Source organism: Chiloscyllium plagiosum, chromosome 10 (assembly GCF_004010195.1).
Source record: "Chiloscyllium plagiosum isolate BGI_BamShark_2017 chromosome 10, ASM401019v2, whole genome shotgun sequence".
Taxonomy (NCBI): Eukaryota; Metazoa; Chordata; class Chondrichthyes; order Orectolobiformes; family Hemiscylliidae; genus Chiloscyllium; species Chiloscyllium plagiosum.
Window position 1 is genome coordinate 2457451 of NC_057719.1, and position 9162 is coordinate 2466612.

The following is a 9162-nucleotide window of genomic DNA, read 5'->3' on the forward strand; positions in this document are numbered from 1 at the left end:
GGCAGGGGGCTGGGAGAACACAGCAAGGCAGGCAGCATCAGGAGGCATAGGCAGGGGGCTGGAGGAACACAGCAAGGCAGGCAGCATCAGGAGGCATAGGCAGGGGGCTGGAGGAACACAGCAAGGCAGGCAGCATCAGGAGGGATAGGCAGGGGGCTGGAGGAACACAGCAAGGCAGGCAGCATCAGGAGGGATAGGCAGGGGGCTGGAGGAACACAGCAAGGCAGGCAGCATCAGGAGGGATAGGCAGGGGGCTGGAGGAACACAGCAAGGCAGGCAGCATCAGGAGGGATAGGCAGGGGGCTGGAGGAACACAGCAAGGCAGGCAGCATCAGGAGGGATAGGCAGGGGGCTGGAGGAACACAGCAAGGCAGGCAGCATCAGGAGGGATAGGCAGGGGGCTGGAGGAACACAGCAAGGCAGGCAGCATCAGGAGGGATAGGCAGGGGGCTGGAGGAACACAGCAAGGCAGGCAGCATCAGGAGGGATAGGCAGGGGGCTGGAGGAACACAGCAAGGCAGGCAGCATCAGGAGGGATAGGCAGGGGGCTGGAGGAACACAGCAAGGCAGGCAGCATCAGGAGGGATAGGCAGGGGGCTGGAGGAACACAGCAAGGCAGGCAGCATCAGGAGGTGGAGAAGTCAGCGTTTTGGGTGTAACCCTTCTTCGGGACTGGGAGGAGCTGTAGATAAAAGGGGAGATGGGCGCAGGGTAGAGAAATAGGGATAGGTGAAGACAGGTGGAGGGTATGACCTGGTTGGTCAATGGGAGGAATGAATCCGGTTGGTGGCTGGAATGAAGGGTCTGTCAGAGGAATGGAAGGGAGAGGGAGGGGCTGGAAAGGGAGGGGGAGGGGCTGGAAAGGGAGGGGGAGGGGCTGGTAAGGGATGTGGAGGGAGGCTATTTGAAATTGGAGAACTCAATGTTGATTCTTCAGGGCTGTAGGCTGCCCAGGCGGAAGATGAGGTGTTGTCTTTCCAATTTACACTGTGGTTCGTTGTGACAACAGATGAGGCCAAGGATGGTCACGTCAGAAAGGGAGTGGTTGGGGGAATTGAAATGGGCAGTAACTGGGAGGTCCGGTCATCCCCTGTGGGCCCGGCTGAGATCCGCGGTGAACCGTTCCCGAAGTTTACGTTCGGTCTCCCTGATGTAGAGAAGACCACATCGGGAGCATCTGATGCAGTAAACTCGGTTGGAGGAGAGACGGGTGAACCTTTGTCTCATTTGGAAGGGCTGTTTGGGGGGGCTCTGGATAGAGGTGAGGGGAGTGGGGTACCGGGCAGGATTTACACCTTTTCCGGTTGCAGGGGAAGGTACCTGGGGCTTCGGGGGAGAGTGGCACAAACCAAAGACTGTCGATGGGAACAGTCCTGGCGGAAGGCAGAGAGGGATGGGGAAGGGAAGAGGCTCTTGGTGGTGGGGTCTAGTTGGAGCTGGCAGAGGTGTTTAAGGATGATCTGTTGGATGTGGAGATGGGTGGGGTGGTAGGTGAAGACAAGGGGGACTCTGTCTTTATTGCATTGGGATGGGGAGATTTAGAGTAGGGGAATGGAGGTGGTGTGGTGGAGGTGTGTCTGGATGACATAGGGAGGAAAAACATGTTGTTCGAAATAGGCGGACATCTGGGAAGCTTGTGAGTGGAATGCCTCCTTGTCCAAGCAGATGCAGCAGAGACAGAGGAATTGGGAAAACGGGATGGAGTCCTTGCACGACATGGGGTGGGAGGAGGCATAGTCCAGGTAGTTGTGAGAGTCTGTGGGTTTGTAGTTAATCTCTGCCCAGAGACTGTCACCAAAGATGGAAATGGAGAGATCGAGAAAGGGGAGGGAGGTGTCCGAGATGGACCAAGTGAATTTGAGGGCAGGGTGGATATTGTGGGTGAAGTTGATAAACGGCTCCAGTTCAGGCTGGGTGCACGAGGCTGCATCGATGCAGCCATCGATCTAACGGTGGAGGAGTTGGGATCCAGTGCCTGTCCCGACTCCCTTCCCAGCCCCTCCCCTCCCTTCCACTCCTCCCTGCCACCAACCGGATTCATCCCTCCCGTTGACCAACCAGGTCGTACGCTCTACCTGTCTTCACCTATCCCCACTTCACCACCCTGCCCCCGGCACCCCCTTTATCTGCAGCTCCCCCCACACCCACCCCCAGCCCTAAAGATGGGTTGCACCCAAAACACCGACTTCTCCCCCTCCTGATGCTGTCTGGCTTGTTGTGTCCCCCAGCCTCTTGCCCATCTACCTTGGATTCCAGCACCTGCAACCTTTTTGACTCATTCCCTTTCGTGAGGGCATGAAAGGACCTTTCTTCAAAGGGGAAGTAAACTCTGTCCAAAGGTCATTCAATTGGAAAAGTTTGCAAGGGGTTTTCCGGGAGTGTTGAAGCATGTTGATGGCTGATAATGATATAAAATTTGAAAAAAAAGTATTTTTCTTTTAAATTTGAGGTTTTCTGAGATGAGTTTATTTCTTGCCACAAGGGAAAACCCAACAGAAACTGTGCTGTGGGAAACAAAGCCTGTGAAGCAATTCTGCCAGTTTGTTAGCAGACACAGGACTATGTTATGCAAATAAAACAGACACACACAAATAATTCTTCTGACACATTAGCATTAATATTCAGAGTTATTCTGTAGATGTCAGTGTGATGGTGTGCTATGTCCCTGGCACTGACGTAGAATGTTTTATATTCAAGAGACTTGGCCATACTGAACGAGCGCAGTGCTGAGGGAGTGCTGCACTGACAGGAGCAATGGTCCAGGTCAGACATTCAACTCTGTCTGCCCTTTGAGGTGGATAAAGAAGGTGCTCTCCTGAAGAGCAAGTTGTGAATATCTAAGTGACTGGACTGATATTTATCCCTGACTCAAAACCACAAAATTGGCCTATCTGGGTATCGTTGCATTGCTAATTGTGGGATCTTGCTTTGCACAAGCTGGCTTCTGTGTCTCTCACACGACCACCTTGGCGCTCCACCAAAATTATTTAGTTGGCTCTAAAGCAAACAAGGACATCCTAAGGGGGCAAAAACTTCTTCCTTTCTGTAACATAACTTATAAAGGTTTTCATTAATTTCTGCACAATATCACACTAAAACACATCGATTCAGCTGTTTTACACATCTTTGTTCTTCCTTCATTTGCGTAATCCTGAACTAATCCCACAAGCTCTCTCCCCATAGTCCTGTATCAATCCCCAAACTAATCCCACTGCCTCGCTCTCTCCCCATAGCCCTGCATCAATTCCCAAACTAATCCCACTGCCCCGCTCTGAAGAAGGGCTTATGCCCGAAACGTCGATTCTCCTGTTCCCTGGATGCTGCCTGACCTGCTGCGCTGTTCCAGCAACACATTTTCAGCTCTCTCCCCATAGACCTGTATCAATCCCCACACTAATCCCACTGTCCCCGCGCTCTCCCCATAGTCCTGTATCAATCCCCAAACTAATCCCACTGTCCCCGCGCTCTCCCCATAGCCCTGCATCAATCCCCAAACTAATCCCACTGCCCCGCTCTCTCCCCAGAGCCCTGTATCGAACCCCAAACTAATCCCATGTCCCCACTCTCCTGATAACCCTGTATCAGTCCCCAAACTGATGAAGAGTTTTTGCCTGAAACGTCGATTTTCCTATTCCTCGGATGCTGCCTGACCTGCTGTGCTTTTCCAGCACCACTCTAATCTAGACTCTGGTTTCCAGCATCTGCAGTCCTTGTTTTTACCTAAACTAATCCCACTGCCCCACTCTCTCCCCATTGCCCTGTATCAATCCCCAAACTAATCCCACTGCCTCGCTCTCTCCCCATTGCCCTGTATCAATCCACAAACTAATCCCACTTCCCCACTCTCCTGATAACCCTGTATCAATCCCCAATTAATCCCACTGCCATAGCCCTGTATCAATCCCCACACTAATCCCATTGTCCCATTCTCTCCTCATAGCCCTGTATCAATCCCCACACTAATCCCACTGCCCCACTCTCTCCCCTTCTCTCCCCATAGCCCTATATCAAACCTCACACTAATACCACTGCCCCATTCTGTCTCCATAGTCATGTAGCAATTCCCTAACTAATCCCACTTCCCAGCAAGTAACTCCTGACTCCCCAAAGCCTGTCCTCCATCGACAAGGCAAAAGTCAGGAGTGTGATGGAATATTCCTCACTTACTGGATGGGGGCAGCTCCAACAACACTCAAGAAGTTTCTCACCTTCCAGAACAAAGCAGCCACCTGATTGGCACCACATCCACAAATGTACACTCCCTCCATCATCGTAGGCTTCAGTCCTGATGAAGGGCTTTTGTCCGAAACATCGATTCTCCTGCTCCTCGGATGCTGCCTGACCTGTTGTGTTTTTCCAGCACCACTCTGATATAGATGATGGTCAATAGCAGCCTCTGTCCTACCTGTAAGATGCATTGCAGAAATTTGTCAAGATTTCTTATACATCACCTTGCAAACCCATGACCACTTCCAGCTAGAAGGACAAGCAGATAGATGGGAACACCACCCCCTGCAAGTTCCCTTCCAATCATCTGACTTGGAAATATATCACCATTCCTTCAGTGTCACTGGGTCAAAATAAGAACTTCAAAACTAGGAGCAGGCATAGACAGTTCAGCTCCTGAGCCTGCTCTGTCATTTAATACGATCATGGCTGACCTCATCTCGGCCTCAACTCCACTTTCCTACCTGCTGTCCATAACTCTTCAATCCTTTACTAATTAAAAATCTATCTCCTCCTTAACTTACTCAAAGTCCCAATATCTCCAGCACTATGGGGGAGTGAACTCCACAGATTTATGACCTTTCGAGAGCAGTAATCTCTTCTCATCTCACTTTTAAGCCTGCCACCCCTGCTTCTAAAACGATCACCTGTCAATCTAGATTGTCCCACGTGAGGAAACAGCCTCTCTGCAACTACTTTGTCAGCCCTCTTTCGCATCTTATAGACCTCGATTAGATCTCCACTCATTCTTCCAAAACCTTGGAATTTCCTCCCTAAGGGCATTGTGGATAAACCTCTAGCACAGGGATGGCAGCAATTCCTGAATGTGAAGGTGTTGGACTGAGGTGCAAAAGGTCAGGAATCACACAACACCCGGTTAAGAGTCCACGGGTTTGTTTGAACACACAAGCTTTCAGAGCACCGTTCCTCTGTCAGCTGATGAAGAGGCAGCGCTCCGAAAGCTTGTGATTTCAAATAAACCTGTTAGGCTATAACCTAGTATCTTTTGAATTCTGACAGTCAATAAATGCAGGTCCATGGGTGAATGAAAACAAATCTCATTTAAAGTTGACATCTCGAGTGTCGCTGATTTAACCACCTCACTGCAGGTGCTCTGCCCTCATCCCCAGCTCGTCAGCTCTGAAATTCCCAAACTGAACCTCTCCAACTTTCCAGCTGTCCCACTTCCTTTAACACGCTTTTTCCAACCTATTTTGCGCTTCGGCGGGTTGGTGTGGACTTGTTGGGCCGAAGGGCCTGTTTCCACACTGTAAGTAATCTAATCTAATCAAAAACTTTCCAGCTGTCCCACTTCCTTTAACACGCTTTTTCCAACCTATTTCCTTAACCAAGTCAATGGTCTTTAGCTTGATGTCAGGTATTGTCCAATGATGTTGGAGGCCTGTGACCAGCGGCATGCCACAAGCATTAGTGCTGGGTCCACTACTTTTTGTCATTAACATAAATGATGTGGGTGTGAACATAGGGGATATAGTTAGTAAGTTTGCAGATTACACCAAAATTGGAGGTGTAGTGGATAAGGTTACCACAGAATCTTGATCAGATGGACCAATGGGCTGAGGAGTGGCAGATGGAGTTTAGATAAGATTTCTTACAGTGTGGAAACAGGCCTTTCGGCCCAACAAGTCCACACTGATCCTCCGAAGAGCAACACACCCATTCCCTTACATTTACCCCTTTGCCTAACACTATGGGCAATTTAGCATGGCCAATTCACCTAACCTGCACTTTTTTGGACTGTGGGAGGAAACCCACGCAGACACGGGGAGAATGTGCAAACTCCACACAGTCAGTCGCCTGAGGTGGGAATTGAACCCGGGTCTCTGGCGCTGTGAGGCAGCAGTGCTAACCACTATGCCGCCCACTGCCACCGTGCCGCCCATGGAGTTTAATTCAGATAAATGTGAGGTGCTGCATTTTGGAAAGGCATATCAGGGCAGGACTTATACACTTAATAGTAAGGTCCTATGGAGTGTTGCTGAACAAAGAGACCTTGGAGTGTGGGTTCATAGCTCCTTGAAAGTGGAGTCGCAGGTAGATAGGATAGTGAAGAAGGCGTTTGATATATTTTCCTTTATTGGTCAGAGTATTGAGTGCAGGAGTTGGGAGGTCATATTGCAGCTGCACAGGACATTAATTAGGCCACTTTTGGTATACTGTGTGCAATTTTGGTTTCCTTCCTATCAGAAGGATATTGTGAAAGTTGAAATGTTTCAGAAAAGATTTACAAGGATGTTACCGGGGTTGGAGGGTTTGAGCTATAGGGAGAGGCTGAACAGGCTGGGCCCTGGAGTGTCGGAGGCTGAAGGGTGACATTATGGAGGTTTATAGAATCATGAGGAGCATGGATAGGATAAAATTGTGAAAGTTGAAATGTTTCAGAAAAGATTTACAAGGATGTTACCGGGGTTGGAGGGTTTGAGCTATAGGGAGAGGCTGAACAGGCTGGGGCTGTTTTCCCTGGAGCGTCGGAGGCTGAGGGGTGACCTTATAGAGGGGCATGGATATGGTAAGTATGCAAGGACTCCCCCTGGGGTGGGGGAGTCCAGAACTGGAGGTCACAGGTTTAAGGTGAGAGGGGAAAGATTTAAAAGGGACCTAAGGGGCAACTTTTTCACACAGAGGGTGGTGTGTGTATGGAATGAGCTGCCAGAGGAAGTGGTGGAGGCTGGTATAATTACAACATTTAAAAGGCATCTGGATGGGTATATGAATAGGAAGGGTTTGGAGGGATATGGACCAAGTGCTGGAAAATTGGACTAGATTAATTTAGGATATCTGGTTAGTGTGGACGAGTTGGGTGTGTTTCTGAACTGTATATCTCTATGACTCATTGATCCTGTGCAGTGCCTTGGGACAACTTTCTATGTTACTGGTGCTATGTAAATGCAGATTATTGTTGGTGGCACTGTGCTTTGCGTGGTTTGCTGCAGTGTCAGCCCCCTCCCAGTAGCGCAGTGAGCTGTACTTGCTGGATTGATGGTGTGTCTGCAGCCTCAGAGGTACCACCTTTACACTGGGGAACATGGGCAGCCACAAAATCCGGCTTGGACCTTCAGAGATGCCAGTGTTTGAAGATGAGCAGGAGGTTGGCAGGAAGTTTTGGAATGTCCGGGGAGAAACGATTCTCTATGATGAAGGCCATCTGGAACTGCCCACCCATCCCAGAGTTCCTCCTCTGTGGCTAATGACTCTTGAGGACTGTGTGGTTATCTACATAACCACAACTACGTCATTATGTGGGGAACTTTGAGATCTTGCTCTGGCATGTGATACACAATGTCGAAGCAAAGCCTTGTCTTTTCCACTACTAATCATTATCTCCAACAGTATGAGCTGAAATGACCTTATTGAACTCAATACGGTTACTCAGGTTCTATATCGAGTACAATTTTTGGGGAGGCTATTGAACTATTGGCAAAAATTTGAGTTTGCTTTGTAGTGGGAAACTATGATAAACCAATCCCTAACACACAGTTTTGTCCCATTTCTAATGAGGGTCTGTAATTAGAAGTTGTGGGATTATGATAACAATCATTTTACCACCAAGTGGCTGAGTGTTTAATGAACCTTATCTCACAACAGAGGCAAGGCCAGCTTTATAAAAATGTGTAAGTGCATCAATATGTAAACAGGTAAACATGTAAATATAAATTAGGACAAATTCAGCCCCTCGAACCTGCTGTACCACTAAATAAGATCACAGCTGTTCCAATTACTCCACACTCCTGCCCTCGATAACCTTTCACCCTCCGTCTTATCATAAATCTATTCCTTAAAAATATTCAAAGGCTCCGATTCCGCTGCCCTTTGGGGAAGAGAGTTTCTGTGAGAAACTTTTCCCCACATCTTTGTCTTAAGAGATTGACCCCTAATTCTAGATTCTCCCACGAGAGGAAATATGCTCTGCATATCTGCCCAGTCAAAACCGTTCAGGATCTTATACGTAGCCATCAGGTTGACTGGTATGCCTCAAAACTCCAGTGGATACAAGCCCATCCTGTCTCTCCTTTCTTAATGAGACAATGTACCCATCCCAGACATCGGTCTGGAAGACCTTCCCTGAACTGCGTCCAATGTTCGACTCCTTAAAGAAGGAGATGGATATTCTCCATGCCACTCCAGATCCTTGGATAACCTGAAAGAACTGCTGCAGTTCTCACAGAGGTACCTATGCAAGATCTTTCAAATCCAGGGTCAAGGCAGATGATCCTCTACTAAGTCAAGATCTGAAAGTTCAAAGTGTAAAACACTCAAACACTACCAGGTCATTCATGTCCTCTCAGTGTTAGTGCTCCACAAAAGCACCAGCAGGAATAAGTCCCAGGAGGACAGGGAAATTCTTTAGGGAGGTCTTCAAAACCCCCTGATGTGGTCAATAACCCCACTGACTCATGGGAGACCCAGTCTTGAGACAGAACCAAACCGGAGAATGTTGATCAGATCAGACAGGAACAAGGTGTGAAAGGAAGAGTAGAAACCTTTCAATATCTCATCTACCTGATCCTTCAAGCATCACCTGCCCAAAGTGTGACAAGGTCTGCAGATTGGATGTTGGACTTAAGAATCATCCAGAGACCTACTGAACCCGAGAGAACTCTCCATCCAGAAAGCCTGTCTAAAGGGAACGTTGACCCACAATGCCCTTAGGGAGGGAATTCCAGGATTCTGACCCAGTGACACTGAAGGAACGGTGATATATTTCCAAGTCAGGATGGTGAGGGGCTTGGAGGACAACTTGCAGGGGGTGGTGTTCCCATGTGTCTGCTGCCCTTGTCCTTCTAGATGGATGGTCCTGGGTTTGGAAGGTGCTGTCTGAGGATTTTTGAAGAATTTCTGCAGTGCATCTTGTAGATGGTACACACTGCTGTTACTGAGCGCCGGTGGTGGAGGGAGTGGGTGTTTGTGGATGTG

The 9162-nt window shown here is 48.9% G+C and overlaps 1 protein-coding gene across 3 annotated transcripts in view; it reads left to right on the plus strand.

Annotated features, from left to right (window-relative positions):
- The window catches only part of LOC122553337 (probable G-protein coupled receptor 132), a 59108-nt gene that overhangs the window by 27690 nt on the left and 22256 nt on the right, over positions 1-9162 (plus strand). The window contains exon 1 of one of the 3 annotated variants that reach the window (XM_043696910.1): positions 6719-6757. The exons of the other annotated variants lie outside the window; for them this stretch is intronic. The gene's annotated coding sequence lies outside the window, so the exon portion shown is untranslated. Of the gene's footprint in view, positions 1-6718; positions 6758-9162 lie in introns of those variants that run through there. 3 annotated transcript variants of the gene reach the window in all.